This window comes from Anolis carolinensis, chromosome 3 (genome assembly GCF_035594765.1).
Source record: "Anolis carolinensis isolate JA03-04 chromosome 3, rAnoCar3.1.pri, whole genome shotgun sequence".
Taxonomy (NCBI): Eukaryota; Metazoa; Chordata; class Lepidosauria; order Squamata; family Dactyloidae; genus Anolis; species Anolis carolinensis.
In genome coordinates, this window is record NC_085843.1 from 182,527,385 (window position 1) to 182,552,440 (window position 25,056).

At 39.0% G+C, this 25,056-nt stretch overlaps 1 protein-coding gene and 1 long non-coding RNA gene across 3 annotated transcripts in view; one reads left to right on the plus strand and one right to left on the minus strand.

Annotated features, from left to right (window-relative positions):
* Window positions 1-25,056, minus strand: part of lrmda (leucine rich melanocyte differentiation associated) — a 973,974-nt gene that overhangs the window by 187,657 nt on the left and 761,261 nt on the right. The gene's annotated exons all lie outside the window — the stretch shown is intronic.
* LOC134297687 (uncharacterized) overlaps window positions 14,968-25,056 on the plus strand; it is a 22,516-nt gene continuing 12,427 nt past the window's right edge. Inside the window, exons 1-2 of the long non-coding RNA XR_010004522.1 lie at window positions 14,968-15,018; window positions 16,130-16,309. This is a non-coding gene — a long non-coding RNA (uncharacterized LOC134297687). The remainder of the gene's footprint in view (window positions 15,019-16,129; window positions 16,310-25,056) is intronic.

Below are 25,056 nucleotides of genomic sequence, written 5' to 3' on the forward strand. Positions count from 1 at the left end.
GTGTGAACTTTACATTTTACAAGTATGGTGATAATTTTTTAAACTTATTTTTATATGAGAAGCTACTTTCAAATGAAATTTCTGTTGATTTTTAATGAGGAAGGACATTTTAAAGGATAAACAATAGGAATCTCAGAATGTGTGTATACAATGGGAAGAATGTGACAAGCCTGATGGATAATAGAGTTGTGCACAGAATTTGTTTCTCCTGTTTCATCCATTCTTTTGTTCCTTTCTTTACCTTCAGGAGCACGATATGGGAAGCCCCCTCACAGTATGAAAATCAGCTCGACATGTAAGCAAGTGGGAGCTGAACCTGGCTCCTCATCTACGTTTTGTGAGCACGTGGTGCTTGCCTCCATACCTTGGAGAGTGTGCATGTGGCATGCAGGAAGCAATGTGTTCCAGCCTGGCCAAACACCTCCCCCCCTTTGTAAAAAAGTCAGAAGGACTTGTTTCCTTGTCTTTGAGAGAGCGTGTGTGTAGTGTGCCCGGAAAACATTCAACAACCCTGTGATCCCAGCCATGAAAGCCTTCGACAACACATTGAACATCTCTACGGGGAGAAATTGTTCCAAGACACACAGAGACTGGAAAAACTAAGGACCAGGAAAGCACATCTGCTGTGCTCCCTGACCTTCCTTCTACGCTACAACATTTACGCTGGCCTCCAACTGACAAGAGTTCTTCCCTCACCCTGGACTTCCCACAGATATAAACCTTCCTTGCTTAGTTCCTCCATACCTCACAACCTCTGAGGATGCCTGCCATAGATGTGGATGAAATGTCAGGAGAGAATACTTCTAGAACATGGCCATACAGCCTCCTTAAAGCACACACCTGCCTGCAGCTGAGCACCCCCCCTGCCTTCTCTAGAACAAAACAGCTTAAATGCCTAAAATTATTGGAAGGGGAGCCTGGGAAGCCCCCTCCATTATGGGATGATAGAAACTGATATTTTGTCATCCAAGACCGAAAACAGATATTTGCCCTCCCGAGTTCAGGAGACTCTCCAAAAATGGATCGGGGCCCCCACCAAAATCCAGGACATTAAATGGCTCAAAGTTTACCCTGAAAGCACAACCCTAATGGATAGACTACTCTTTAATCATAATTTTTATTTTGTATGTCAGAAATACTGAAGTTATGGCAAGGTTTGTGGGTATGGACAGAGCACTCTGGATTGTGCAGACTTGGGCCTTCAAATTTCCCCTGCACAATGCAACTGAGGAGACAACATGATATATGGACTGCTTTGTGCTAGCAGAAAAACAAAAAGACTTTCCTTGTGACTTTATCTGTTATATAGTCATATCTTGGGGACTGGCTTCTTCAGTTAAAAATCCCAAGTATCCTGCATTGGAGAATTCACCTCCTTTTTCTAGTTTTAGACAAACTACCCATCGATCCAGTTTAGTTCTGATATCATAGATATGCTACAGTGAGATATGCCATGTTCGGACTCTACATCTAGGATCAAAAGAATACAGTAGAGTCTCACTTATTCAAGCTAAATGGGCCGGCAGAAGCTTGGATAAGCGAATATCTTAGATAATAAGGAGGGATTAAGGAAAAGCCTATTAAATATCAAATTAGGTTATGATTTTACAAATTAATTACCAAAACATCATGTTATACAACAAATTTGACAGAAAAAGTAGTTCAATACACAGTAATGTTATGTTGTAATTACAGTATTTACGAATTTAGCCCAAAATATCATGATATATTGAAAACATTGACTACAAAAATGGCTTGGATAATCCAGAGGCTTGGATAAGTGAGGCTTGGATAAGTGAGACTTTATTGTATTAAGAATTTTGTCAACATCTATAATGACAATGAATAATGTTGACTGTGATCAGTAGGAGAAAAATTAATACATGTGGACAAATTCCATATTTCTAAGCCTCTGCCAGATGTTTGAGGGATTTTCAACTGTTGCTTGTAAATCTGGACATCTATCCAGTTAAGAACATTCACCTTCTTGATGCAGACAAGTACATGTTAGAAGTCTGTTCTTGCTGGCAAAACGGTGCTCTGACAAAACCCATGTAACTTCCATGAGCTATACAGCACTGTTTCAAAATTAGAATGACACATAAAAGTCTTCTTAATATTCATATGGAAAAAATGTCTCAAACTGCTGAAGTTTTCTATTTTCTCTCTTTCCTCTATCTTACAGAAAAATGGGGGGTTGACAGCTGGGTGTATCTGGATCAGAAATGTTAATCAAGGCAAGAGTTCTTATTCATTTAAGCTTAATTGACTGAAATCAATAAGTGGCTAATGTATGAACATTATTTTGGGAGACTCCTGAATGCCAAAAAATTATGAGCCAGCAATCTCCTTTTGTGAATCAGACCTTGAAATTCCACCTAAAAGTAGTCTTGAATTATGACTGGAGATAAGGTGTAAATGTGCGAGGGGATTTTATCCATGCTTCTCCCATGAATCATAAATGGGGGGGGGGGGGGATTACAGACTAAATTGCACTTAAAAGGAGTAAAGTCTTTTCATGTCATACATGATTTATCAAAATGATCTCATTTTAAGGGTACTGTGGTTATCTTGATTAATAACATTAGCAAGCATGATGAATAGCTTCTTTAATGGTAACATAGAATATATCGACAAACCTCCCTTACCCTTTTACCAAAAAGAGTAGGAAGTGAAATATACAAAGCATCAGTTCACTGCAGATACAGCTTGAATAACCTTTCTGCAAATGTGGCTTGATTTGGAGTGTGTGTTAGAAAGAGGCATGAGTAAGTTGTGTGTTAGAGAGGGTTATTATTATTATTATTTTATTATGACACAGCAAACAAGGTAGATATGCTGGATTTCGTATCACAAAATCACAAGTCGAACACTTCCCAAGTGCCTAGGACTGTGTGATGTATTTTCGGATGATGTGTGCAGATCCCAGGAGGGTGGCCTTTTGCAGTTGGCAGATCGTGATTTTGTCAATGTCTATTGTTTCCAAATGCCGGCTGAGATCTTTTGGCACGGCACCCAATGCACCGATCACCACCGGGACCACCTGCACTGGTTTCTGCCATAGTCTTTGAAGTTCATTCTTGAGGTCCTGATAGCGGCTGAGTTTTTCCTGTTGTTTTTCGTCAATGCGACTGTCACTTGGGATGGCAACATCAATGATCCAAACCTTTTTCTTTCCCACAACTATGATGTCTGGTGTGTTGTGTTCCAGAACTTTATCAGTCTGGATTCGGAAGTCCCACAGTATCTTTGCGTGCTCATTTTCCAATACTTTTGCAGGTTTGTGATCCCACCATTTCTTTGCTGCTGGCAGGTGGTACTTGAGGCATAAGTTCCAATGAATCATTTGGGCCACATAGTTGTGCCTCTGTTTGTAGTTATTATTATTATTATTATTATTATCATTATTATTATTATTACCAAACTCATGTGCTGGCTATGAACAAACAATTTATTGTCAACCCTTTTTCAAAATGAATAATAAATATTTCTTTTTGTAGCAGGCAAACCACTGTGCAAGTCAATGGGCCACTGGCTAGCCACAAACATATTGAATTCTGACAGTACTGTAAACAGGACAAGTCTGTACTGAAGTCCTGGAAAAGGGCCTATTTTGCCTTTCAGGGAAGTTACTCATCCCTTCTTCTCCTTTGACCTACATCAATCTCCTCTGTAAGGATTTAACTTCATATTCTAAATACCTCCATTCTAAAATCTCCCTTACCAATCTCCCTCCCCACTTCTCTGCCACAATAATAATTTTTAAAGGCATGGTTCAGTCTGCCCCAACTAATTTTCTTTTAGACTGACAGATCAGAGGCCTTATTACCACTGTTCCTTTTAGTCCCACAAAGCCCTCCTCATAACCCTGCTTCTCATCCACAATTAATCTTTGCAGTTGCCACACTATTAACACTACCACCCACAGTCAGTAGATGCCTTTGCCTAGCTAGACCTCGGTACACCACTGAAGCATCAAAGATGTCAATCACACACTAGTCAGAGAGTTGTCCGCTGTCAACATCAGAGGTTTTCCTCCTCTTCTACCCACTGATCAAACATTTTTCCCCTCTCAGAAGATTAATTCGGAGTCCCCACCCATTTCCTCTTACCCCCTTTTCAGATTATTCAATGACCCATCTTTCCTGTATGATAAAAGAAGTGATGAATAACAGAAATCCTTTCAAAACAAAAGACATGCAAAAATCAAATTTAACTTGCAGCTATCACGATTTCTGTCTTCTCCCTACTCACACTGCTAAATCACCTTTAACAAGTTTAGATTTAGCAGCTCAAATGAAATGCCACTTTTTGATCAAAGACCGCAAGCCTTTGTGTGATCAGAAGGCAATGACTAACCAATTTGTTTTACTTTATATTACTGCACATTTATATTAATCCAAATCATTTTTCTCTCTCTTCAATTTTTGATATTTTTATTTATTGCCTGCATTTCAGCCCCACCCTTAATTACACAATCATGCTATATGTACACCCCCCCCCCAGGGTTCATTGTACATATAGCATGATTATCACTTCTGACAAATGTTTTAGAAATTAAAACAAGGAGTTGGAGAGAAGGAGAAATTCCCACCACACACCAATAGAAGGTAAAAATCATAGAAATTATGAATATGGATCAACTTATACAACTACTGTCAAAACAGGATGGGACACTTAATCAAAAAAAATACAGACTGGAGGTTGTTTAAAGACTACATGGTGCTAGAAAAACAGAATTTAAACATTTAGATCAAGCAATTAGCAATTAACATTTATCCAGAGAAGAGCAGAGCAAAAGAAAAAGCATAGAAAAAATAGAAAGGAATAAAATAAGAATTGAAGATCCCACCATGAAGGTGATCGGAAGTCAATAAACTACCCCCCCCCATAAAGATGTCACCCCTTTTTTCTTTTCTCTCTGTTCTCCAATTCCCCTCCTTCCCCTACCATTTTTTTCCTTTTGTTATTATACACTACCCAAATATTCGTGTTTTATATGTTTTAAAAAATTGCTGAACAAAAATTTATATTAAAAAAGAAATTAAAACAAACGAAATGCTAATTGAAAGTACTCCTCACCATACATGATATTCACTGATTTTGTTTCGTTTTGTTGATTCCCATAATCTTTCATGTCTTTCCAGAATCACATGGCATAGAATTAGATCATAGGAAAGGTCCAGACTGATTTAGGATCTTAGGCCAATCTGTGCTGAACATTGTGAATTTTGATGTTAACTAAGGACCTCATCACTTGAGGTACTTTTCGGCAGCATGCACTGGTTCATCAATACTTTTGTAACAGAGCCTGCTGGCTCCCATCCTATAACATAGAGCAATTTCCAGTGGGGCTCTATCGTAAAAGTATTGACAAAAATTTATATTATTAAAAGTATTGACAAAAGTACATGCCATCACAGCGGCAACATGAGAGTGTTATAATAATAATAATAATAATAATAATAATAATAATAATAATAATAATAATAATAATTTTATTTTTATACCCTGCCCCATCTCCCCGGAGGGACTCGGGGCGGCTTACATGGGGCCAAGCCCGGACACCGACAATATAAAAGCAGAGCAATAAAACAGATCCATCAACAATAAAAACAAGTCATAAAAAATCACATAGAAAATATACTGATAAAATCTTGGATTGGATCCAAAGAAACTGGGCCAAAAGTGCAAGTTATGTCAGTATCATCTGGGAGGGGTGGCTACATTGGATCATGTTACATTGGATCAATGGGGGGAAGGGGAAGGTATGTGGTTGACACTTCCTCCCATGGGATGGGGTGATGAGTGAGTCAGGTGATGTGAGGCATGGGGCAACTGGTTCCCTGTGCTCCATTATAGGCACAAATCCAGTGGCAAGTCTTATGAGGTCATCAATCACTTTGTCCCTTTTCACTACTTCCCTTGTGTGTAGAAATGTTTCAAAGATGTTTTAAGTACCTTCTGCCTAATGAATTTCCGTGAAATTGTTCACGGGGGCTGGTTTTTGTATTTCCCGATTTACAAAATTTTCTACTTAAGAAAACCAGTTTTTTTTACCTTTCTTTGTACAATGCTAGCTTAGGGCGCAATAACACTGTAGGATAAATGCAAGTTTACACCTCTTTAACTTCCATGAATCAATGATATGGAAACCTCTTGTTTTATATAGTGCTCTCTCCCTTTACTAGGCTTGAGCGATCCATGAAAAAATTGATTCTAAACTCGTTTCAAAAGTAGGGGGCGCCAGCGCTTCGTTTCTGATGTCATTTCCGAATTTTGCCCCCCCAAAAATTTGAAATTAACAAAAATTCATTGTTTTCTAAATTAATTCGTTAATGGCGGACGCGCATGCGCAGTGGCCAAAAAAAAACAGCACGAGGGGAGATTTTACAGGACTCTCCCGCCCTCATTTTTTGAGTGATCTTCTTCAAACTTGGTACAGTGGTAGAACACATTTAACACTGATAGCTCACCAAAATTTGGAACGTTTCCCTTATCCTCTGATTTTTGGCGAATTTTCATAGCTTTTATAATAAACCATTTTTTAATAATTGCAGAAATCTGTTCCTGGTTTGAAAGTCTTATTTCCTGTTAAATTGGGTTGTCTTTACTGTGAAAGTCATTGTTCTACTTCAGAAACTTTGTTTTTGTGGCTGAAACTTTGTTAAATTGGTGTATGTGTGATATTATATATATATATATATATATATATATATATATATATATATATAGTCCCTGCATATGTGTGTGTGTGTGTGTGTGTGTATAGGTAAAGGTAAAGGTATCCCTTGACGTTAAGTTCAGTCATGTCTGACTCTGGGGGTTGGTGCTCATCTCCATTTCTTAGCCCAAGAGCCAGTGTTGTCCATAGACACCTCCAAGGTCATGTGGCCGGCATGACTACATGGAGTGCCATTACCTTCCCGCCAGAGCGGTACCTATTGATCTACTCACATTGGCATGTTTTCAAGCTGCTAGGTTGGCAGAAGCTGGAGCTAACAGCGGGCACTCACTCTGCTCCCGGGATTTGAACCTGGGACCTTTTGGTCTGCAAGTTCAGCAGCTCAGTGCTTTAACACACTTCGCCATCGGGGCTCATGTATGTATAATATACATACACATACACACAATGTGGAGAATATGTGGAAAGGTAGATAAGTTGGGAGCCACAGCGAAGGCACCTTCCTGGGAGCAAGGTCTAATAATAATAATAATAATAATAATAATAATAATAATAATAATAAATCCCTTACAATATCCAAGATGGCTCACTGCTACAGAATCTTGGGAGCTTTAGTTTGGTATGGTACCATTATTGGCAGAGAAAGCTAAGCTGTAGGAGTTGAAATCCAATCATTTATCCTCCCTATAGAATCAATTTTATATGCATTTTTAGCTACAGAAAAGCTAAAATCAGGACAGTAAAAGAACAACACCCAGAAAATGGGAATTCCAGACAGGAAACAATCAGGGCCAGCTAATACCTCCCAACAAAGGATTCCCCCAGGTAGGAAGCAGCCAGGCTTTGAAGCTGCAAGGCTATTCAATGCTAATCAAGGTGACCAATTGCAACATTCACACTTGCCTCCCACAGACAAGAGTTCTTTCTCCCACCCTGGACCTTCCACAGATATATAAACCCCACTTGCCTAGCTTCGCACAGACGTCAAAACCTCTGAGTATGTCTGCCACAGATGTGGGTGAAACGTCAGGAGAGAATGCTTCTGGCACATGGCCATAGAGCCCGGAATACATACCACAACAGTGTGATCCCGGCCATGAAAGCTTTCGACAACACAACCACAGTATCCATTCAAGTTCATGTAGCGTCGTATGGAGACCTGTATTGGGGGGAGGCAGGGTGCGAATCTGGGCCCCTGGGAGTCGTAGTCCTCTCTCCCTCCCTCCCCGGGAGCAGCCGAGGACGGGCCTGGCCCACACCCCCTCACATCCCGCGCCTTTTCCTCCTCACCGCCGGGCCCCGCGCCAGCCTCCATCTCTGCGTGTCAGACCTATGTCTCTCTCGGTCTCTCCATTCCCGGCTCCATCCGCCGCCTTCCCGCCTCACAGAGAGACACCAGCCCTGAGCTGAGGCGGCGGCGGCCATTTTCCCCCTCCGTCTTCCTCCTCCTCCTCGGCCTCCTTCCCCCTCGCCCCCTCCCATTGGCTGAGCCCGTGACGCCCCTTTTGCTGAGGGGCAAAAGGAAAGGGCCTGAGGCTGTTAGGAATGGTGGGAGTTTGGGTGATTTGCAAAACGAAAAAAACGACGACATAACAAAAAACGGCCTGTCGCGGTTCGAAACCGCGATATCCAGACGTGTGGACAATCAAGGTCGTATATTGCTTCAAAAGTAACGAAAGTAACGAATTAATAACGGGTAACGGGGAAATCGAATTATTTGAGCAAGCCTACCCTTTACATTGAAGAACATATGACCTTATAGGCAATGTAATGCCTCTCTGATGGAGGCATTTTCCAAGGGAAGCAAATTTCTGTAACATGAATTATATTGTCATTAAAATAGTAGGCACTTTCCCCCATCTCTCTTCAAACATTCCTCATTCATAATATCCCTCTCTTCGTCAGGGCCTTTTTATGACTAGAGAATGTTTAAGGGGTTGGCACATTTCAGTCTAGCCCTAAGATCTTGCTAAGGTCTTGCTCCATATGAATTTACCAACACAGAGTAACTGGACTGTTGTGGCATCCATATTGTGCAGTGCTCAAAGCTGAAGAATAATTTAGGAGTTTTGGGAGATTCTTAACAATTTCTGTTATTTTTCTCTCTTCTAACATAGTAATCGTATAACACTAATCTACAGAAACTTCAGAAAATTAATGCTTAATGACCAATATCTCATTATTAAGCCATGTTATGCTTTTGAAAGGTGTTTGGGAAAGTTGACTTTTAAAGTTTTTGTAATATTTTACGGAAAGGAAGCTGTTGTACCTGAAACCTCTTGCCACACAGCTTAGTTAGCAGAAGGGGGTGCTGTAGTGTAATCTTTTTGAAGATGCAAATAGGAAAAAAAACTTACATATTAAGTCTAAATTTTTAAACACCTAGCATGCTCAAAGGGATTGGAAAAGTATTCAAACTATAATCAAGCTGTTAATTTAAGTTTTTAATATAACTTTTAACAACAACACTAAATATGAATCAAGGACATTTTGAAAGATTAATTTGTAGTGTTGATTCTCCAGGGCAATTTAACTAGGCCTACCTTCCATGGGCATTTTTACTTGAAAGTATGGAGGCTCAAAATCTTTGCTCTTAAAATTTGGATTGCCACCTTCGATGTTACCATCAATACAACTTCCAAGATAACATTGTAGGGAGTTTGCAATTAGATAGATATTTTCAAGAAAGTTACAAAGAAAGAAGATGTTTGTAAAACCTAATGATTCTTTTGTTTTGTTTTACAAAAAGACATACTTTTCTCTACTGATCTAGAGAGGAAAGCACTTCAATGTTTGCCTCCTTTCAATCAGCCTCTAGTGTAGAGCCGACAACTATTCTGTTATTATACAGGTTGGGTATCCCTTATCCCAAATGCCTGAAACCAGAAGTATTTGGGATTTCCCCCCAATCTTGGTATATCTGTAATTGCATATAAAAACATAATGAGATATCTTGAAGTTGGGACCCAAGTCTAAATACAAAATTCATTTATGTTTTATAAAAAAAACACCATATATAGACAGTACTCCAGCTACGAAAAACGTATGTTCTGTACGTTTGTTCTTAGGTTGAATGTATATGCAAGTCAGAACAGGTACATTTTTTAAGTGTAGCTTCAGCCACTCATACACACACACACACACACACACACACACACACACACACACACACATGCTTTGGATGATATATGAAAGGGTTAACACCACTGTGGTTTTTGCTTTCCTGTCTGTGTCCCTGTTCAGAAAACTGCACCTCACTTTCTGTCCCTGTGATAATTGGATTTTGAAAAAAAAATGGCTTGTTGTGGAAACAAGGATTGGTGATAAAGTTTAGCTGAGACACTTTTTCCCTATGATAACTTCTTCAGGATTGAATTTCCCTTCCAAGAGGTAGATTTATCTCACTTCCTGATGTCTTACCCCCCCCCCCCCTTAACTACCATGTTTTCCCGAAAATAAGACAGTGTCTTATATTAATTTTTGCTCCGAAAGATGCTCTAGGTCTTATTTTCAGGGGATGTCTTATTTTTCCATGAAGAAGAATTCACATTTATTGTTGAACAAAAAAATGAACATTTATTATATACTGTACAGTAGTTGTCATCACAAACCAGCATAACCAGACAAACTGTGAATCCTATCAAAAATTTCTTGTTACTACCATTATTTCCACTCTATGGTAGGTACATTTACCGATCCTGCATGCTCTGGTGTTCTGTTCGGCAGGCATGCTTCCAAACAAAAACTTTGCTAGGTCTTACTTTCGGGGGAGGCCTTATATTTAGCAATTCAGCAAAATCTCTACTAGGTCTTATTTTCTGGGGATGTCTTATTTTATGGGAAACAGGGTACGATTTGTTTGTAAGTTGGATGTTTGTAACTTGGGGACTGCCTGCACATATAGCCAAAAGGTAATTTAACACAATATATTTCAAAAAAAAAATTGGACATGAAACAAAATGCATGCATACTTAACCATCAGGAAGCAAAAAGTGTCATCAACACAACCATCGAAATGGATGATTTTGGATTTCAGATTTCTGGATAAGGGATGCTGAACCTTTATTAGAACTGTCATCTTCAATGCAGAGACATAGAGCTGCCTGGATTTGGAGGGTGATTCCCATACCACCTCTCATTGTAGCATTATTCTGGGATCCCTTCTTTCTTAACAGAAAGCATTGCTGGACCAATGACTCCTGCATGAAAATGGCCTTGGGTTTCTTTTGGCTTCAGATTACTCTTCTTATGTTCCTCTGCCTCTAAATATGAAGCCTATCATGCATGGGAAAGATGATGTCCCCCCCCCCCCTTTAATTGATCAAGAAAGTGTGCCTTAGTTACCAAATATTTGGGAAGCACAGCTCTAAAACTGCAAAATCAACACACACTCCTGTGACTTAATATATGTTTTCCCTAATGCATCAGGTGTTAGACTTGCAACTGAGTTTCCTCCCCTTTGCTTCAGCCAATTCCGGCTTTCTATTTCATCTCCAATCTCCCAGAGACTCATCAAAACTGCGATTTAATTACATCTTAAGGGAAAAAAACAGAGTGTAAACATGACTCCTTTTTATCTCCTGATACATCTGGACAAGTAGACAATGTGCTAAAACAAAATAAATCTGGCCTGACAGTCACTTCAAAGGGTTCAGCAAGGGGCTTGCAGCTACTTAAGACACAGGAATGCTGTTGCTAAGCATCCTTCCCCAACCTACAAGCCCTTAAAAGAAGAGCTTTTTTCATGCTTTCAGAAGAAATGGGGAAAGCAGAGAGTGGGAACTGGGCAGCAAAAGGGAGGTTGGAGATTTGGGGCAGATTTTGAAGCCAAGAGTGAACTGGATGATGAAAAACAGTTGCCTCTGCCTTTTAAAAGACAGGTTTACAATGAGATAGAAGGATAAACATGGACAGATCTATTTATTTTTGTAAATCTCCTGAAGGAAAATAAAAGTATTGGACATTTATACTGTCCCGAGACAGCAGTGTCTGTTATAAATCCAAGATGAAGTAACTGCAGATAACCAGTTTTCCCCACAAACCTTAATGGCTTTTGCAGCAGTAGGAGATCCACAAGAATTAAATAGTTTCAATGTGATCTAGTGTGTAACTGACTCTGCAGCCTCAACACTTATTATAACATAGAAACTAGCTTGTATGAAATAAAACATCACATGTTGGGTCACTGGTTCCTTCATATAGTTTTGTTTCATGTTCATACTAACATATGGAGAGAAAAGCTATGCAGAACAGCGGATTGAAGGATTAATTAGCTGTGCCTGTGAAAGTGGTGAGACAGGGTACAGATTTTAAATATGATATTTTAAATAGTCTGGAACCAAGCTATCAAAGGCAGCAGTTTGAATTATGCCCAGAAAGGGAATAATAGCCAGTGAAGTTGTTTGTACAGGGAGTCCCATGATCCTTGTAACTTGTAGCCTCACCACAGCATTTTGAACCCACTGAAGTTTCCGAAATGTTTCCAAAAGCAGCACTACATAGAGCACATTATAGTAATCGAGTAGTAATCAAGGTATGGGTTACTGTAGCCAGGTCTGATTTTTCAGGGAATTGAGACAGCCAGTACACGTTTTTAAAGTGCGCAAATGTAGTCCTGGCTGAAACTAGGATATCCAGGGTCAGTTTTGAGTCCAGGAGTACACCCAAATTCAACCTGAGATTTCAGGAGGAGTGTGACCCCCCCCCCCCCCCAGTCCAAGTATAGGTTGAAACCCCATTTCCTGATCTGCCTTACTAATGATTAAGGGCATCTTTCTCTTGTCTGGATTAAATTTCAATTTGTTTACCCTCCATCAAGTCCACTAGGAACAGCAGACATTGATTTTGTACGGAGAGAGCTTCCTTGGAATCAGAATGAATGGAACTGTGTTTCACTGGCATACTGATGACACTGAGTCATAAAACTCTGGATGGCCTCTCCCAGCATTTTCATGTAAATATTAAACAGAGTGGGTGGGGCCACTGCAGTCCTGAGGGCACTACAAGTCAGTGGACAAGGGTTAAACAAGAATCATCCAGCACTATTGTCTGAGTCTTCCCTGCCAAGAAAGACAAAGGACCTCATCAGACAGGCAAAATAGCACTTCCCAAAATACTTGGATTTGAGACACAGAGCCCACTGGCTCTCATCACACAATGTGGATCTACTTCTGTCTGGGCTCTGTGCCTCAAGTGAAGTCCAAATGTGGTAGGAGGCAGTGCCAGAAACACAGGAGGTTTCCCATGTTGCACAAGAAACAATGGGGGGAAGCCAGGAGGTAATGCTTCCCCCTGTAGAATGGGGTGAGGTGCTAGGTATGGCATAGGGTGATGGGTTCCCCAAGCCACCCCACTGGGCCCTGCCCGATTCACCATGATCCATAGCAAATCCCCCCTTCAATAGGTCCATAGTCCCAATCCAGAAAGATGACCCAAAAGGATACCATGTTTGACAGTGTTGAAAGCTGCTGAGGAGTCCAGCTAATATGCTCAGTCAGACTATTTTTCTGCAGGCCTGTAGCAAGTTTGAAATGGATCTAGATAATCCATCTCATCTAGGGAAACCAAGGAACTGAAAGGTCACCACACATCCCAAGACCTTTCCCCAAAACAGATATTGTAGACTGGTCAATAGTTCCCTAGTATGATGGGGCCCAAAGAGGATTTATTTCAGTCATTTTACAGTAATAAATTGAAATTCATCATTTTCTGAATTTTTAAAAAATCCTATCTGCTTTCCATAGCACAAAATACAGGTGGTGGGCTACTACGTTTCATTTGAGAAGTTTGAGCAACATCACATTATACATTATCCAACGTTCTGGATTATCCAACGCATTTTTGTAGTCAATGTTTTCAATGCATTGTGATATTTTGGTGCTAAATTCGTAAATACAGTAATTACTACATAGCATTAATGTGTAATGAACTACTTTTTCTGTCAAATTTGTTGTATAACATGATGTTTTGCTGCTTAATTTGTAAAATCATAACCTATTTTGATGTTTAATAGGCTTTTTCTTAATCTCTCCTTATTATCCAACATATTCCCTTATCCAATGTTCTGCCATCCCGTTTATGTTGGATAAGTGAGACTGTACTGTATACCCAATTTACTGATCAAATTCAATAAAAGCAATATTTATCGGATGGAGTTTGAGAGGCTCTTGAGAGACTGGAGATTTTTTTTGGCCTCCCTTTCTATTTTCTTTTACATTTTATTTGAAATGTCTCAAATATAATCCAACACGTATCTAGTAGACATGAAGTTATATTGGATATTCTGCTAGCCATATAAAATAGTTTGTCATAACTTCATGAATAAGTTTTTTTAAACATTCATAAACTGATTATTTCTTGTTGTTTGCTGCCTTCAAGTTGTTTCTGACGTGCTGGTCTTAGGGCAAACTTAAGTTGTCAAAATTAATTTAGGGGGTCTTTGCTTTTGCCTTCCTCTGAGGGGCAAAGGATATGATTTCCTAAGGTCACCCAATGCGTTTCCTTGGCTGAGCTGGGATTCAAACTCAGGTCTACACCCTCAAACCACACCACCATGTTGGTTCTTGATTTTTATTTACTGGATCCTTTGAATTGCCATAGAGTGCTATACTTCTGCAATGTGAAAGGGTTCCGGTTAAGATTATACCACACCTTTTCACACTGAAGAATGATAGCACTATAATTTTATTTTAATGGCCATGGCTATGTTTTATCAAATCCTGTGGTACATAGTTTGGTGAGGCACTGAATAAGTTCTCAAGATGAGAATTCTAAATGTCCCTCCCTAAACAACAGATGAGGAAACCTGGATGACGCAGTGCTTTATGCATTGAACTACAACTTGGGAGACCAGTATTCGTATCTATATATTCATATAGATACTTTACAAGTATTCTGGGATTTTGTATAGTAGACCAGTATTTGTACCTGTGGTCAGACATGGAATCCTTCCTGGATGATCTTGGGCAAGTCACACTCTCTTTGGCCTCGGAAAAGGCAAACCCACTCTGAACAACTCTTGCATAGAAAATCCATGATAGATTTGCTTGAATATCACCATAATTTTGAAATGGTTTAAGGCAAACAACAAGAACAGCAAAATTCAAATTCAAGGATTCCAAGTTTAAATAGAAATATAATTATATGTTGTGCGCTCTGAAAGAGCCTAGTCTACACTCCTGCCCTTATCTCTCCCATCTGCTTTTAAATTTAACCAGCTGCAGTCATTCACCTGACCTCACAATAGGCAATTGTGAGGTCACAATAGACCTTACTTTGGTCTACTTTTCACTATGATTGTGAAAACAAACAAACTCTGCAGTTAATAAAAGAAGGTTAGGCTGGAAGTCAAACTTCCCTGTTTATTTCATTTCTAACAGCATTTGGGTTTTAATTTTGTTGTTATGAACAAATAATAAGTTATGTAATCTTTCCATCCAAATTCTGAGGTGGTATAGTGTGTTAAAGCGCTGAGCTGCTGAACTTGCAGACCGAGGGTCCCAGGTTCAAATCCCGGAAGCGGAGTGAGCGCCCGCTGTTAGCTCCAGCTCCTGCCAACCTAGCAGTTCGAAAACATGCCAATGTGAGTAGATCAATAGGTACAGCTCCGGCGGGAAGGTAACGGCACTCCATGCAGTCATGCCGGCCACATGACTTGGAGGTGTCTATGGACAACGCCGGCTCTTCGGCTTAGAAATGGAGATGAGCACCAACCCCCAGAGTCAGACATGACTGGACTTAACGTCAGGGGAAACCTTCACCTTATAGCCCAGACAGAGATTTACTGCTGCATTGAGAATCTGAACTTAATTTTATAGATGTCAACACAATTCAGAAAAGGAGATTTTTACTAGTGTGAATACTAGAACACCCCTATCCATTACATTATTTAGGTATTCTCCTACTCTTGTTCTGTGATGTCTTTATTAATATAAACTTGTTGCAAGAATACCAAATGGCAGAAAATGTTATAAGGATTGTTAGAGACTGTGAATGTGGTGTTTTTTATTGTTGTTTTGGCTTTTTAAATAGTAAGTTTTCCCATCAGTAGGATTGATGAAGAGTTTAACTTTGTCTGTATTGCTGTAATATTTATTGTTTCCACAGGCAAAACGCCCTTGTGGGGATGCAATTCCTGTCAAAACATTTTGTGTTGAAGCCATATTGCTCTGCACCAGGCACTTTCCTATATTTCTGGTACATTTAAAAGCAATAGTAGATCTGGCTTGGCAGCCTGCACATCATTGCAATAAATACCAGTATGGAAAGATGGACTTCTTTAGAGATAACAACAACATGGTGATATCTTAGAGTGCATATAATTCTGTCACTTCTAGATTTTCCCCCAGTTCTCAATAAATCTTCCCTTTTACAATTTTTCATTTTTGTTAAAGCAAATTCCATGTGCATTAAGAAGGTAACCCATCCTAATACCTTCATTTTCAGGAGAAGTTCTGAAAGCCAATATTCAGAAATGGGGCTACAAAGTGGAGTCCACGACATGTGAGAGTGGAGAAGAGCAAAATACAGACCACTTACTACAGTGCAGCCAGATTCCTGCCACATGCACAATGGAAGACCTTCTTACAATGACACCAGAGGCACTCCCCAAGTGGCCAGCTTCTGGTAAAAGGACATTTAATACAATGCCAAGTTCTTAACTTTGTTTGTGTTTTTAAATACATAGTAACTGTTTTCAAAGGCTTCTACTGCCCTCAGATAATAACTCCATTATGGGCCTTGTAAATCACCTGTAATAAGTATCAAGTTGAGAAAAAGCAACTTTAAATGTGACACAAGGAGCACTTTCTGAGATACTAATGACAAGACAGGTCTCCAAGAAGTCAATGATGACCATGTGGTTTGTTTCCAAAACTAATGTTTTAAATAACCAATTTGTCCATGCTAATTCATCAAATCAATTGGTTCTATTATCAACATTATTAGACTGAATGAATCCCACAGTTTTTAAATAATCTACATTGAAGGTCTAACATCAAAGCTCTGGCATAGTCTGATCAAATGCAGTTTCCTATACTGTAGGGAATAAAATCAGGAAGGTAGTTTTGTGATAGTACAATATCTCTAAATGAAATGATTACACTTTCAAATGATCAAATGAGTTTCAACCAGCCCAATTCCTCAAAGTGCTCCCTGCAATAACTTGATCTACATTTTCAAAGTAACTCATGACGAACAGGGACCACTTGACCAGGGACCACTTTGACCAGGGACCACTCTCCAACATTAATACCAAGCAGTTACGAATCAGTTATTGGTCAACTTTAGATTCGGTTTGATTATTTGGGGTGCCAATTCAGCTCTAGTTTCTGATACAGAACATATGACAACCAGTAGTCGCTATCTGCTCACCCACAGAAACCCATATTTAATATTTAATTATCTAGAGCTGATGTGGTCTATCCAATGCATTTTTCTGAATCAGCATCCCAAATAACCCAAGGAACAGGCCTAAAAATGAAGACACCAAATGTCCCCGCTTCCAGGCACAACATGGAACGGCTCTGCTCAGGGGGAAGAAGGAGGAGGAGAAGCAGCAGTCAGGAGGCTTGTTGTCATGTCTTTCATGGGTAGTTAGCCTCTCCCCTCCCAACATCCCCATTGCCTTGGCACCAGGAGGGTTTTGCAAGACCAGTTGTAATAACAGTGAAGCCGCAGACCATATTTTAGTTCTTGGGGCCACTGATGGTCCACGGACCAAAGTTTGAGAACCACTGCTTCACACAGTTAGAGGACAATGAGAACATTTTTAGGGCTCACATCTTTATGTGAGATTGTTCACTGTATAAACACCATAGTACAGGAAGTGAATTTAAATGCAATTACTGAACCAAATCCATACATTTATGAGTGTGCAAAACCATATGCAGAACATTTGTAAAACATATCTGCTTAAATATATATACAATTTTAACTGTGCTAAAACCATTTTTTTTTTGGGGGGGGGGGGGGAGATGCATACTAAAATCTATGCTTTCAGCCAAGAATAAAAAAACCTCCTCAAATTCCAGTACAGATTCAAATCATAATAAACCTTGAAGTGCAAACTTGTGACCTTCCGTGAGTTCAAGGTACATCAATTCACAAATCCATATACAGAGGTTACAAAACAATGCTGGAAAAATATGAACTATCCAGAGGCATGTAAAAACTACTTAAGACATGCAATTTCAGCATTGAGGTTGGATCTTAACAACAGCAGAACTTGTATCAGTAATTTTGGTACATTAGTGTGTAAGTGGACTCTACTTTTTAAGAGAGTGACCCATACATTTCAAAGACTTTGGTTCAAGCATTGCTGCTTTCATAAATCCACTACTTTCATAAACCCACTAGGCAAATCCTTTCTTCTTAGCCATGGTCTCTCATATGCAACATAATACTGATGTAGCTGAAATGTTTGTTGGAAGCGGGATTGAGATTATTGTTTCATTTTCAATACGTTTTCAAAACACATAAATGCACAATATTACAGTTAACAAAATACCTTTTTACAACAGAACAGCCTCATTTGCATTCAATAAGTCTTTAGGCAAAAAGCACAACTTACATCTTCAAAATAAATAAATGTAGAAAGAGAAACATTTTCCTCTCTCTTTTTTTCAATACAAGGAAGATTTTGTTTTTAAAAACAACTTTACTTTGCATATCTGGAAACTATCAACATTGCAAACAATTACCGAGCCCATGATATTGCACAAATAAATAATACTTAGCATTATCTTCAGCACAATAATATTTCCTAAATAGAAACCAAGGGCAGTAGTAACTATTTTTATTGCCCCCTATAGCTCTATGTTCTAATTAAAGAGGAGGTTATTTCCACTGCTTAACACAGCTATTTCTCTCAGTTGAATGTTATTTTATATTTATTTTCCCCTTGCAAACTTCAGCTTGCATGTGTGTGTGAACATTAAAAAAAATGTCTAAAGTACAATGACTAGCTTTGTCAGTTGGCAATAGCAGAATGGGTCATCTGCAAAGGGTCAATAATTTTTTTTGTTTGCAATTGCCCCTAAAACAAGATAAAGCTGACACTTTCTCTTCCCCTCTAGCTTTAATAAAAGGGCAATGAGCTGTATTATTAAAGATATAGGTCAAGCAAACCTGATGATTTCAATCCTGTATGTTGCTTTAAGACTGTTGTCATATTACCAAGATTGTTCTGTTGGCTCCTAATTATTCCTCTTCGTTGCTCCACATTTTCATGTGATTTCTGACACACTTAATGTCAAAATTGATCAGCTGCTCTGTGTAAAAACACTACATTATTTCTTCACTTGTTATGTTAATACAGTGCAGAAACTGGAAGAATGCTTTAATCTATCTGACAAGGATAATGTGATCTCAACATGTAATAAACTTTGTACCTTACCAAGGTGTTCCTGACCTGAAATATTCCACAGACATATAAAACACAACACACATGCTTACATGCTCTTATCACAGTACTTTTAAAGACAATAACAGATATCAATACTCATATATATTTGTGTTAAAAGTGTTCATGCTGATAACAAATCACCCCTTCTTCACATGGATAATTGCTGGTGTGCAACACAAAATAAATCAGCACCACTGAAAGGCTATTTATTTGGAACCTCATGATATAATTTTAATGAGAAATGCATTTTGCTAAGGTGGCAGCCAACCTAAAGATATAATAAATTACATCCTGGATATGAAACAATGCTTCCTCAGTGTGCAACAACGTACCATATGAGACCCACAGTCCAAGCAGGTACAACTTATGACCTGCCAAACAAAACAGAGTTCACAAGCTAGGAAACCTCAAGTTCAAACTTTGCCGTTGCCCACTTATAGGTGGCATTCTGCAAGCTGATGCCAGATAGGCTTTATAAGATGTATAAAGGCAGTTCAAGTAAATGTTGGAAATGTGATAAAAATGTTAGGACATTTTACCATTATGTTGTGGTCTTGTGAAAAGGCCCAGACTCAAAAATATATGATGTTAGAAGAAATTGTTAAGATCAAAATTACAATGAAACCAGAGTTCTACTTGTTGGGGCTGCTGGATGATCAACGAGAGAGAAAACATGGAAGACTAGTACTATATCTGATTATGGCAACGAGAATAATCTTCAGTTAGAAGGTACGATCATCAAGTTTGCAGACGACACCAAACTGGGAGGGATAGTTAACACTCTGGAAGACAGGAGTAGAATTCAAAACGATCTTGACAGATTAGAGAGATGGGCCGAAACTAACAAAATGAAGTTCAACAGGGACAAATGCAAGATACTTCACTTAGGCAGAAAAAATGAAATGCAAAGATACAGAATGACCTTGGAGTTCTCATGGACAACAAGTTAAACATGAGCCTACAATGTGATGCGGCGGTGAAAAAAGCCAATGGGATTTTGGCTTGCTTAAATAGGGGTATAGCGTCTAGATCCAGGGATTCTATAGGAATTCTCAGCTATCCCGATGCAAGAAGACTGGCTTATGAAGGTATGTGAATTAGCTGAGATGGACATGCTAACAATGCTGATAAAGTAGGAATCCTTGACCAATATAAAGAAAGACTGGAACTGCTTCGGGAGACAGTGATCAGACATTTGGACAATGTGGACAGTACAGAGAAGTTGATGGCCAAGAATCATAGTTTCTATGCTGGTGTTGTTTGCTTCTTCCAGAACAATGACATTTGTCTGCCTGTCTTACCAAGATATTTGCAGGATTTTTCGAAGACAAGGCTGATAAAATTGTTCCATAAATCAAAAGTGATGCTTGTAGATGGTCCAGGTTTCACAGGCATACAATAGAGTTGGAAGGACAATAGCTGTATAAACAAGCATCTTGGGATCCCTATGAATGTCCTGATCTCCAAGCAGTTACTTTATTCTCAACTTAAGAATAAAAAATGGAACGTTGGTGGACAACAAAGGAGATTTAAAGAAAGGCTTAAAGCTAACTCTCCAAAAATGTGGTATAGACACCAAGAACTGGGAAACCCTGACACTCTATCATTGTAGCTGGAGGTCAGCTGTTACCAATGATCCTATGGATTTTGAAGAAACATGAATAGAAAGCAAAAGGGAGAAACGTCCTAAGAGAAAGCTGCATTCTTGTCATGACCACCTCCCATCTGGAAATCTATGTCCTCAATGTGAAAGGCCATGTGGATACGGAATAAGTCTTCACAGTCATTTACAGACCCAACTTCAAGACTCTACCTATAGAAGACAATCATACTCAGTCATGAGTGATCACCATGAATGAATGAACTTTAGAAGAAGGTAAAAAAACATTTATTGATAATGGCCTTCACTGCTGTCATTTAACGACAATATTTACTTACTTACTTACTTACTTACTTATTTACAGTATTTATATTCTGCCCTTCTCACCCCAAAAGGGACTCAGGGCGGATCACAATGCACATATACATGGCAAACGTTCAGTGCCATTAGACATATGCCATATAGACACACACAGAGGCAATTTAACATTTTCCAGCTTCTGGCTTCATGAGAGTATGCTCAATTCCGGCACAGGGGGAGCTGCCGCTTCATTGTCCATTTGTGACACTGAGTCCTTGATGGAGTACTTCCTTCTTTCCGCACACTGCTGGAGGTTTTTATGGTGTCATAAATTAGTTAAATTAGCCTCCCTGCATAAAGCGGTACCTAAATTTTCTGCTCAACAGATGCAACTGTCTTTTTGAGCTGCATAGGTCAACAGTGAGCTGGGCTATTAATAGTTGGGAGCCGACCTGAGCTGGCTTCGAACTCATGACTTCTCGGTCAGTAGTGATTTATTGCAGCTGGCTACTAACCAGCTGAGCCACAGCATAGCCCATTATTTTACATCTTTCAATATTTCTTTTAAAATCACCTAACTTGGGTTTAATCAGCAGAGAGCCCCATTCAGACCCTCAATATGTACTCACAGAAGTTAGCAAAGCCAAAAGCAGTCTGTGGACTCCTGTGGACAAAAAAAAACTATGAGAAAACACTATAATTTTGGGGGCCTTTCATCTCACATTCCTATTAGATAGGATCTCACTTGAGTAAGGCCCATTATATAACCCAGAGAGTTAGTGATATGAATAGAAAGAGAGAGAGATAAAACTTTAAGACCAAGATAACAGAAACAAGAGGTGAAACCAATGTGTCCTACTTTAATGGGAAGTCCTTGCATTTAAAACACTATCCCAGACAAGTCAAATTTAAAAATAAGAACAAAAAATTGGAAGAACTAAAGCCTTGCTGCTGCCCATTAGCATTTATCTTATGGCTACTTTTTCAAGTAGACCACAACCATTTGTGTTGTCAGCATACATTTATAATAACTTTGTTTCCCTTTGGTTCCAAAGTTGTTTTTGTTGTTCTCCTTTGGGACATTTTATCATCGTTCCTGAATAACCCACATTACCTCTATGCAGTCTTGCCCTATTTCTCTTCTAATCTGCCACCATCAAGGTCATGCAGCTTTTCCAGGCCTCTCAGAACATAGGCATCAACTGTATGCAGTTCTATATCTTGTTTTTAGAATTCACAGAGAATCTTGGTGAATACAAAAACTGGATAGATTTACTCTGAGTATGTGACAGAACAGAGGAAATTTTGTAGTCAAGGTTAAATAGGCACAGCTAACTCAGTAGGTCCTATTGTGTTAAATGGTTCTCCTGTATCCATATGGACAGTAATGGGGTGCAAACTTCAGTTTTCTGGTATAGAATGTCCCTATGTTTAAACCAATGTACCCATTGGCTTGATTTTACATAAAAATATCACTAGCCCCATATTTGCATCTAATGTTCCATATAATTGCTAAAGAATGAAAAGGGAAAGAAATGGGAAATATTATTTCCCCTTAGATATGAATGTTCCATTCCTGCTGAATACACAATTTTCTGATTAATGGACAGCTAGTATTGATCTTTTTCACTGTGAAATCTTAATTCATTGACAGTAATATAAATACAATAAACAAGATATAGTCAATAAGGTTAGAGGTAAAGGTTTTCCCCTGACGTTAAGTCCAGTCGTGACCGACTCTGGGGGTTGGTGCTCATCTCCATTTCTAAGCCGAAGAGCCGGCGTTGTCCGTAGACACCTCCAAGGTCATGTGGCCGGCATGACTGCATGGAGCGCCGTTACCTTCCCACCGGAGCGGTACCTATTGATCTACTCACATCTGCATGTTTTCGAACTGCTAGGTTGGCAGGAGCTGGGGCTAACAGCGGGCGCTCATTCCGTTCCCAGGATTTGAACCTGGGACCTTTCAGTCTGTAAGTTCAGCAGCTTCGCCACACTTCGCCACCACCAGGGGCCCAATATAGTCAATACCTCAATGTAACTCTTAATTTATGCCAGACAGAAGTGTGAAGAATGGAACCTCAGAATATTTTATGATTTCCCCTAAGAAAGAAAATGACCAAAATTATCTTTCTCTGCTTATACCCCTATATAAGTCCAGGGACTAATTCACATCAGCAGAAACTAATATGAGATGGAAGTCAGAAATAGCCTAATGCCTGAGGCAAAATACCCAACAGGTATTCTTCCCTTCACTAACTTGCTGGAAATTATACCACAGACACATTTTATTTTAACAACATTTGCTCTAAACGTCAACTGACACCAAGCATTTCCACCTGTAAAAAATATGATTTTATCCCAGTTCTCAGAACTTTTATATTGACATTTTCCCACCACTCATGCACAGTAGCTGTTCTTTTGAATAGACATTTAAGAGATGCAAAGGAACACTATTCAAATGAATAAAACACAGAAACAAGATCTGAGTCAATGAAATATATCAAAATAGCACGGCAACAGTCTTTGAATTAAAAAAATTCACAAAATTCACAAATTCACAAAAATACACAAAAATTCAAATGGTTTATTTCATTAACTGATAACCAGTGTATTGGTTTACAACATGAACATTTACTTCTGAGTAAATTGTACCAATAGGTCCTATTGAGTTAAATAGTCCCGCTCCCATGCAAACAGGCATAGGAATGTAATATTAAATCATATGATTTAAGATTAACCCTAATTCTTTACTTTAACCCTAATTCTACACAGTACAGATCAGATTTTTCTTTCTTCCCAGGATGTGGTTTCCCTCACATGTGGTGAAAAAATGGAAGTCATACTCAATCAGATATTCAAGTGTGGTTAGTCTATTGAAGTGAAAACTCATGGTACTTGGGCAGACATAGGGTATGAGTAATGGACTTTCCAGACCAGTGATTCTCAACCTGTGGGTCCCCAGGTGTTTTGGCCTACAACTCCCAAAATCGCAGCCAGTTTACCAGCTGTTAGGATTTCTGGGAGTTGAAGGTCAAAATATCTGGGGACACATAGGTTGAGAACCACTGCTCCGGACAGAGCTAAATCATCTCTCCCAGCATTCCACTCTTTGGCTATTCTGGATAAGACTACTTGGAGCTGCAGTCCAACTAGATCAAGAGGAATGAATCATTCACAACTTGCTTTACAGTATGCCTTATCTGAACAAAAACTGCTTCATTTTGAATCTCTTTTATGTAGGTGCTAGAGGCTAACTTCCATTTGATCTCCTGGTTGAGTTGTTTAGGGCATTTTTGACAAAACATTTTTTTCAAAAAGATTTTGGGGTTCTCAAGAGCATCAAGGGCTACGATTAGGCATGAAAGATGAGTCTGGATTTACTATTATTGATAATGTTGAAGAGACTAGTTCTTCCCAATTTCGCTGTCTACTAGAATAGTGGGAGGGAAAAATCAAATGCCAGTATTGACTTACACCCAACTTCAGGTAAGTTGTGCAACACCTAAAAATATGAGCAAAACACAAGATTGCAACTTCATACAACTAGTACAACAACTTCATCAGAGATAAAACATCCAGTAGAATTCACCTTAGTGCTTAATGTAGACAAAATCCATTAGAAGTGCCCACATGGAGGCATTTTATAACGAGTATAAATGTCATATTTTTTCAAACATTACTTTGTCTCCTGGCTAAGGTTAAACTGGTAGAAGAACAGATTAGGAGAGAAAAATTTTAACACTATGAAAAATCCTGCTGGGAAATCTTGCCAGTTTTTTTTTTATAAACTCTTCAGAAGTTTATCCTGAGCAGGTGCCCCTAAATCTGCTTCCACATCTCCCAATTTTAGGCATGAAAGTTCATAATTCTGTTTTTACAAAAGAAACAAAAAAAACATGAGCTTTGTGTTAAGCATTATTATCCATTCCAAGGCCTTGAAGCCAAAAAATCCAGTTTCAGTGCATTATAGTGCCTTTCATTTTAACTCCAGTAAGGCACATTCAGCACATTTACTGTATTTCCTAATGAGCCTACAGACTCCGCTGCATCGCCTAGACCTACTAA